Here is a 7,603-nt window from a genome sequence, read left to right on the forward strand (position 1 = left end):
ACTGGGAACTGTTTATATAACACCTTGAAAATGAAAGACTCCTTAAAGACCTTGTATTAAAAAAACAACTCTCATGTACAAGAATGATCAGCAAGAGGAGATTTATTTGGGGGAGGGCATGTCTTTACCCATGTCTCAGCGGCCCAGTTAGACTTATTTTTCTCCAACCCCCTCCCCCCTGTTGTTCAACACTGCTCAGGACTTTTAGAGAGCAGACCTTGCAGGTAACTGAGAGAGACAAGCTCTGCTGCTGCAGATTCTCCTTTGCGGGGGAGGTTGTGATGAGAGCCTTTCCTGCTCCCTCCACATAGGAGGAATGACACGATCTCCCCAGGGGGCGCTCTCTTGTCCACTGGCATGTCAAAGACAAATAACACACGCAGTCTGAAGGAGGCCAACGCTCAGGGAGCTCATACTTTTGAAACTTTCTACTGACATGTCAGACCCTGCTACCGAGTGCGGTAAAAACAGCGAGAGGATTTTGTTATTTTGTTGCTGTTGTTCATTTCCTCATCTTGGCTCTGACGTTTGAACCTCCGAGCGGCTTGGCAGTGGTAAATATGAAATGGAAAATTTGTCGTAAAAGATGAGAATACAGTGTCATGAAGATGCTAGCCCCTTTTGAGCCGTTGCTTGAAAGGGCTCAACCACTGTTACTGCTCTGTAGCTTCGCCCTGTTTTATCTCACAGTGCGATCGCTCCTGCGGTAACAGTGCCTTTTTTTAACAGCCGTGTTATGGTGGTCGAATTAATTGTCGCCGACAATTTAAAATCAACGGAAACAGAATGAAATATGCACAGGCAATCTGACAACAGAAAACCAGGACTGAAACGAGCACACATATTCATCATGTAATTCTGAGTTTCCAAACCATTCATCTTCCATACTGCACCTAGTCACAGTGATCCTGGGACTTATTCCAGGTAAAACAGGAAAGGGGACATTCTGAACAGGGTGCCAGTTCATCCCACACACAATAATGCACTAAGAACAATTTATAGACCTTAGTTCACCTAGCGATGTTTTTGGACGACCGGAGGAAATGGAGACCTGCAAACTCCACAGACACACAGGGGAGCGTCCGAAATCACATACTTGTATTGTGTTTGCATACTTGTATTGTGTATATATTATTCTGTCTTAATGATGTTGTGATGTATCATAACACGCACATGTAAAGGGCCTTGGGGTTAGGTTATTATAGGTCCATAATTTTTCATTTTACAGGGTGGTTAGGGAAAACTCATTAACATTGTGGTCCCCGGACACATCCTCCTTTTCGTCTCACCAAATATGGTAGCCCTGCTTTGCTTTGTTTGCTATATAGTAGGTGAAATATAGTATGCAAAGTGAATAGTATGTCCTACTGTAATCCTCAGTATGGATGAGACAGTAAGCGAATAATGCGCAGGTGACATACTACATTGTGCGAAAGTGTGCAACTGATGGATGCTAAGCTATCCCGCAAGGCCTGCTGGAGCAGCGATTGTGATTTTTGTCAAGATGGTGGTGGAAGGGCCATATCTGTACATGTGTAAATAGCAAACAATACCCAGTTACAAGACTTGAGTCAAATATGATTTTTTTTCGTTATGTTACATCCAAATCCGGCAGTATGCAAGCTGGCGACCGCAGTTTGTCCCAGTGCATGCATACTATTCTCATGCATGCATACAGTACGCACTACATTAATGGTCGAGTAGCAGTCTTCTAATGAAATTCAGAACATATTGTGTAAGTATGGGATTTCGGATGCACCCACAGAGTTGGGGGAAAGAATGAAACGTCAGTTCCTTAGATTTCCTATTAATGATAAATGATTGCTTTCATTCTGCAAGCAATAAGTTATTTAAAGCATAAGAAGAATCTGGCTAACTACCGATATTATGGGGACTGGAATTAAAAACAAGCCTGATGTGAATATGGCCAATTAAGAAAATGTTGAATACTGAAAACAAGCCTTTATGTTTCAAGATAAAGTCTTTCTACTTACCTAAGAAAGCAGGCCAAAGCACATTAATAACGGTGGCAGGAAGGTACAGACTGACCAGTCAAAAGTTTGGACACACCTACCCTAAGACAACACAACTATAAAATAACATATATGGATTATGCACTGACCAAAAAAGTATTAAACAAAAAAATTTGTTCGCTCTGTAAGGTTTGCCGGATGAAATCACGTGGGCGACAGAGAGATCCTACCATTGGGCCCTTGAACAAGGCCCTTAACCCCAATTGCTCCAGGGACTGGCTGACCCTACTGTCTCCTCTGTGCCAGTTTCATGAGGTGGCCTCCTGGGATGCTTTTCCAGTTGTACTGAAGGAGTTCCAAAATATGCTGGGCACTGATTGGCTGCTTCGCCTTCACGCTCCAGTCAAACTCCTCCAAAAGCATTTCTACTGTGTTTAGGTAAGGTGACCAGGTCATGTGATGTGACACTATCATTCGGCATGTGTGTCCAAAATTTTGACTGGTACTGTACATCATAACCAAATGATTTTTACATAAATTTATGGTATGTTCCACTTTTTAAGACAAGATTACAGTAATTCAGTGATAAAAGCAGAGAATTTCATCAGTTACACTAGAGTCTAGATATTGCGCCATTTTGGATTTGGGTTCGATTAAATCCATAAAATTGGGGCAGGAACTGTATCGCATGTCTCACATGCAGCTTAATCTGCGAAACCTCGTTTCACAAACCAAGGCTGACGAGGGCCCGGCCATATTTACGGGGTGGGGTGTTTTTATGGGATGTGAGGGGATGACACTACATCTCAGTCTACATGGCCGAACGCAGACAGTCGAGCTCTGCGTCACTCTCAGCCTCCCCACTTCCTCCTCTCGTCTGTGCTCCTGCTTACGGTGTGCTTGGCATCGGTCCGTCATGGGCGCATGTGGGGGCAATGTTGCAGTAAGGGAAACCGTCGCCCTATTTGCCTTCACTGCTAAAAGCACTGCATGCTGGACAAGATGACCGCCTGTGGAAATGAGGAAACTAGCCCCCAAAGCCCAAGCCGCCTACCGCTTTAGAATGGCTTCTCACAGAATTTAAGGGCTCGTTACTGGATGTTATGCAGTTATAATTTTCTATCACTTGTATAAATGGGGATTGGTGATTGGTGCTTTATGCAAAAGTCCTCCTGCAAAGACAGCTCACTTCCTGTAGCCTCCTGACTTTTATCTACAATTCTGGTCACTGATCTATAATAATATGAGTTTCTTTTTTTTTCCTCCCAGCCAAATCTAACATGAGTAATACCTAGCATTTGACTAAAATGTACATTGAAATGCAAAAATTATAGACGACTCACCAAAGCAGGCCCAGAAGCCATTGAGCTGGGTAGAGTTTTGTTGAGTCTTTGCACACTCAAGGAATGAAGATTGGGACATCAGGACACTCCGTCGCAACATTTTTAATGTTAAGCTAGTACTTGTCAGGTCTGCTTGACAGATTTTGCAATTCTAAAATACTCCAACACATTTAAAACACGGAGGCAGAAAAAACCCTCAAGACAACTGACTATTTTTATTTGCAGAAGTGGAAGGTCAGGTCCAGAAAGTCCAAATCCAGACCAAGATTTTGTTTCAGCCAACGAGTTGAGGTCTCTGTGACTGTGACTCTTTATGCTTAAGTGGTTGGTTGAGACAAAACTGGATTTGTAATTTCTGGACCTGAACTTTCCACCTCTGTTTATTTGTTATCCCAGAACTGCTTATTTTTAAAATCAATATCTTTATTGGTTTTTTCCCAAATTATATGCACAAACAATAACAACAAAAGAAACAAAAAGAATGTGAAGAAACATCTGCATATTTGCAAACATCTCATACAATGGCAGCGATTCAAACCACAAATGACAGATATTCATTTTCGTAATATAAATACATAATTTAAATGAGACTTAAATATTTTTCTTTCACAAAGTATTTACCCTAAAATAAACTTTCACTCTCCTTCTCCATGCTTCTATGATGCTCTAGAAACTTTAGAAAGACCCATATTTCTCTGAAATTCTCCATTTCTGATTTTAGGAAATAAGTGATCTTTTCCAGTGCAAGGCATGGAAATCATCCCCTTCAGCCACTGTGACACTAAAACAGCTCATTTATATTATAAACATATTGCATGTGTATGAAACAATTTTAAAGTAGGTCAAACCACCGGCTCCCCTTGCCCCATGCAGTCTATGCAACATGAACTGGTTTACGAACATCAAAAGACTGGGAGCCCTTACATCAAAGGACCAAAAGGTGAGGAGATATCTTGGAAGCCTGAGGTCCAGGTCTCAGGCACACTCATTCAGGAGACTGCTTGGTGTTTTTCACGCTGGCTCACCCTTTCTGCACATCTCTACCTCCACCAATTCTCAGCAATATCTCAGATTTGACAGCTCCTTGCACATAACTATCATCTTAGCACATCACATATCTTTCTCCGGCTGAACTACTGAGTTCACGCTTGCGAATAATGTACCCAACTTGGGTTCAGGTATCTCTAACCCTGCCCCTTTCTCTGTCTTCAGGACTTCAGTGCTGTCTGCATGCCTGTAGCACAGTTAGCTCAGGGTTGGACTGATGTGTATGAAGAGAGCTCAATCCCCAGTGAAGCAGCTTCACTCACTATTTCATTTCTCCCACATGCTTTGTGCTGTATTGGTCTAGCTGCAGATTAGTTCTACTTGGGCTACCCAGATCACTGCTGTTCCTTCTGCACTTCAGGATGCCCTTGAATTCAAACCGAGCCGCTCCCTTATGACAGACCCATAATGAGGAGCTTCTGTGGAAATCAGAGCACCAAACTGCAGACGGTATTGGGGGTTTTGACTGTTTCCTCCATGGAATTTCCCCACAGATATGATCAAATAACAGATTTATCAAAAGCCATCGCAGGCGGCAGCAGCAGCTTCTCTGAAGACTGACAGTCTGCTAAGTCAAAAAAGGAATTATAATTGACCTCAGGTTTCATTGGAGTTACAGTTGCCATATTCCATGGTATATCTGCTGGAAGATACCACTTTTCTCATCAAGAGAGGGGTCTTCACCAGTGGTGTAGTCTGTGAATTAGAGGGACAATTAGTAGTGACAATCAAGCTTACATGTGTTTCAACTGATATATGCTTTAGTGGTGACTTCATCTAAACAAAATTCTGTATCTTTCCAGTAGCTACCAACAGTCATCTTACTTTATGACATACTTAATATGTAGCTCTCTTTGCATCAGACCTGCAAAGTCTCACAGTTTTCCTGCGACTCGCATTTCTTATCTCAGTTCCTATGATGTGAAATGACTTTCACAGTTTTCAGAGCTGCGAGATAAGGAAATTGTTCTGGTTTTGCCGGTATAGTTCCGTTATTGTACAAAGAACCCTCCTTCTTATAGCCTTGCGGGGAGGTACCGGCTGTTTAGTCACATGACCTTGACATGACCTGCCTTCAACATGAGCGCGTGTCCAGACTGGAGCTTGAGTTCCCCCCATGGCTGGGTGCCACCTTGACAGCCTTGGTTCGTGAAGTTTTTGAAATTCTCCGATATTTATGCTTTATTGGGTTTTAGGTTTAAATGTACCTGGAGATCAGGTTGTGCAGCGCTAATGGATTGCGTATCGCTTTCCCAAATTTTTGCAAAAGTAAAATACAATGGGGCTAGTGCCAGCTATGACTAACTATATACATTATATTCATCCATTTTCTAGCCAGTTGTCCTCTTCAGGGTCAGATGGGGAACCTGGAGTCTATCCCAGGCAGCATGGGGCACAAGGCCAAGGTATATCCTGGACAGGATGCCAGTCCATCACAGGGCACGCACACACAATCATAAATTTACAGGCACTAATTAGCCTAGTTGCATGTCTCCGGACTCAGGGAGGAAACCAGAGTGCATGGAGTTAACCTGCAAAACAACAGGAGAACATGCTATCTCCCATGTGCATGCAGGATTTGAGCACCCAACTGTGGAGGTATAAGGCAGTAGCGCTTCCCATTAAGCCACACACACATACATTATGCTAATTAGTATATACATCATCTATTCTTATAGTGGTATATCTCAGTAGGTTGAGGCTACTGCAGTTGTTTAGGGCTTGTATAGCAAATATTACTATGTCAGTCCATTGCAGTAACTTGGCTTCCTAAGTTAGTATAGGAATAAACAGCACGTACTCCCTGGGTTGTATTTTTGTAGGTTTAGGAGGGTAGAACGTGTTGTGATCCACCGGGAATGACTGACCTGTTGACAACCACTGGTGTAGAATATTGATTCTACATCTGAACTTTTTCAGTGCGCTGACGAGTATAAGGTTAACAACAGCCTCCTGCAGCAGTAAATTAGGAGCAGGGAACGAGCTACTAACATCTGTCAGAACTGTGGAATCACCATCCTTATTTATTTGATACAAATGAAAAAAATGCCTTTTCAGGCTTTACCTTTATCTCCAAAATGATTATGTTGCACTCCACCATTTTTGCACTACAATGGAGGAACTAGTCGCTACACAGTGTTAAGCTGAGTGGATCAGTGGGCTAAGTCTCTCTGCCTGTGATCAGAAGGTCGCTGCTTTGAGCCCCAGCCTCAACAGAAGAGTCACATGTCCATGGGCTCTGGGGCAAGGCCCTTAACCCCCAGCTCCCAGGGCAGCTGTACAATGGCTCACTCTGTGCTGTGACACCTGAGCTAGGAAGAGCAAGATGGAGCAGGTGAAGAGACAAATTCCTATGTACTTGTGCAACGACCAATAAAGGATTATTATATAGTAAAAGGAAACTTCTGCTGTCTATTTGGAATGCATTATTTTGAGAGTTTCTGCTAAATTAATAAAATAGGGACAAACCAAAAGGACGCTGGGGTTTTGTCATCTTTAATGCTACAGCATATTTGTGAATATTAGGCCAGAAGGATAAGTTTTGGTGGCACAAAAGCCTCACAGCTCCTGGTTCCTGACTATGATGCCCCCCAGCCAAGTTTCTATGAAGTTCTCATGTTCTCCCCATGCTTGCAAAGGATTCCGCAGGTTACCATGGTTTCCTTCCATAGTCCAAAAACAGAGGGTGAATGTCTGCTCTGCGATGTACAGGCATCCCAGCCAGGATGTCCTTAGCCAGGTGCATCCTGGGATAGGCTCCAGACGCAGCCACAACCCAGCACTGGATAAACGGTTAAGATATCATTCATGTATAACTTTAACTAACAATTATAAAGTCTGTCTCATTATGTAAATGTCATAGCAATTTGTATGTATATATTTCTACCTAACTACAAGTGCTTATTTTTATATAATGTAAATTGATCATGGGTATATTCCATCTGAGCGGACATTTGGTTTATAAACAGTCCAATTCTCACAAAATATAATCAAAATTTAAACATAATTTCCATCTGTTTTGGCCTCTCTTTCAGCAAGATAGGGTCGGAAGGTAACATGATGTTTAAAGGCTATTGTTTCATGACAAAGGTTCTCTTAGTGTTTTAATAAATTATGAACGGAAAATTTCATAAACAGCTGCAGGTAGGCAGAATATCACCCACAATATGTCATTATTTAATAACATTTTCTCAACACAAAACCAAATAAGTGTGTTTCTCTGATCACAAACAGTAAAAA

Source organism: Paramormyrops kingsleyae, chromosome 2 (assembly GCF_048594095.1).
Source record: "Paramormyrops kingsleyae isolate MSU_618 chromosome 2, PKINGS_0.4, whole genome shotgun sequence".
Classification (NCBI taxonomy): domain Eukaryota; kingdom Metazoa; phylum Chordata; class Actinopteri; order Osteoglossiformes; family Mormyridae; genus Paramormyrops; species Paramormyrops kingsleyae.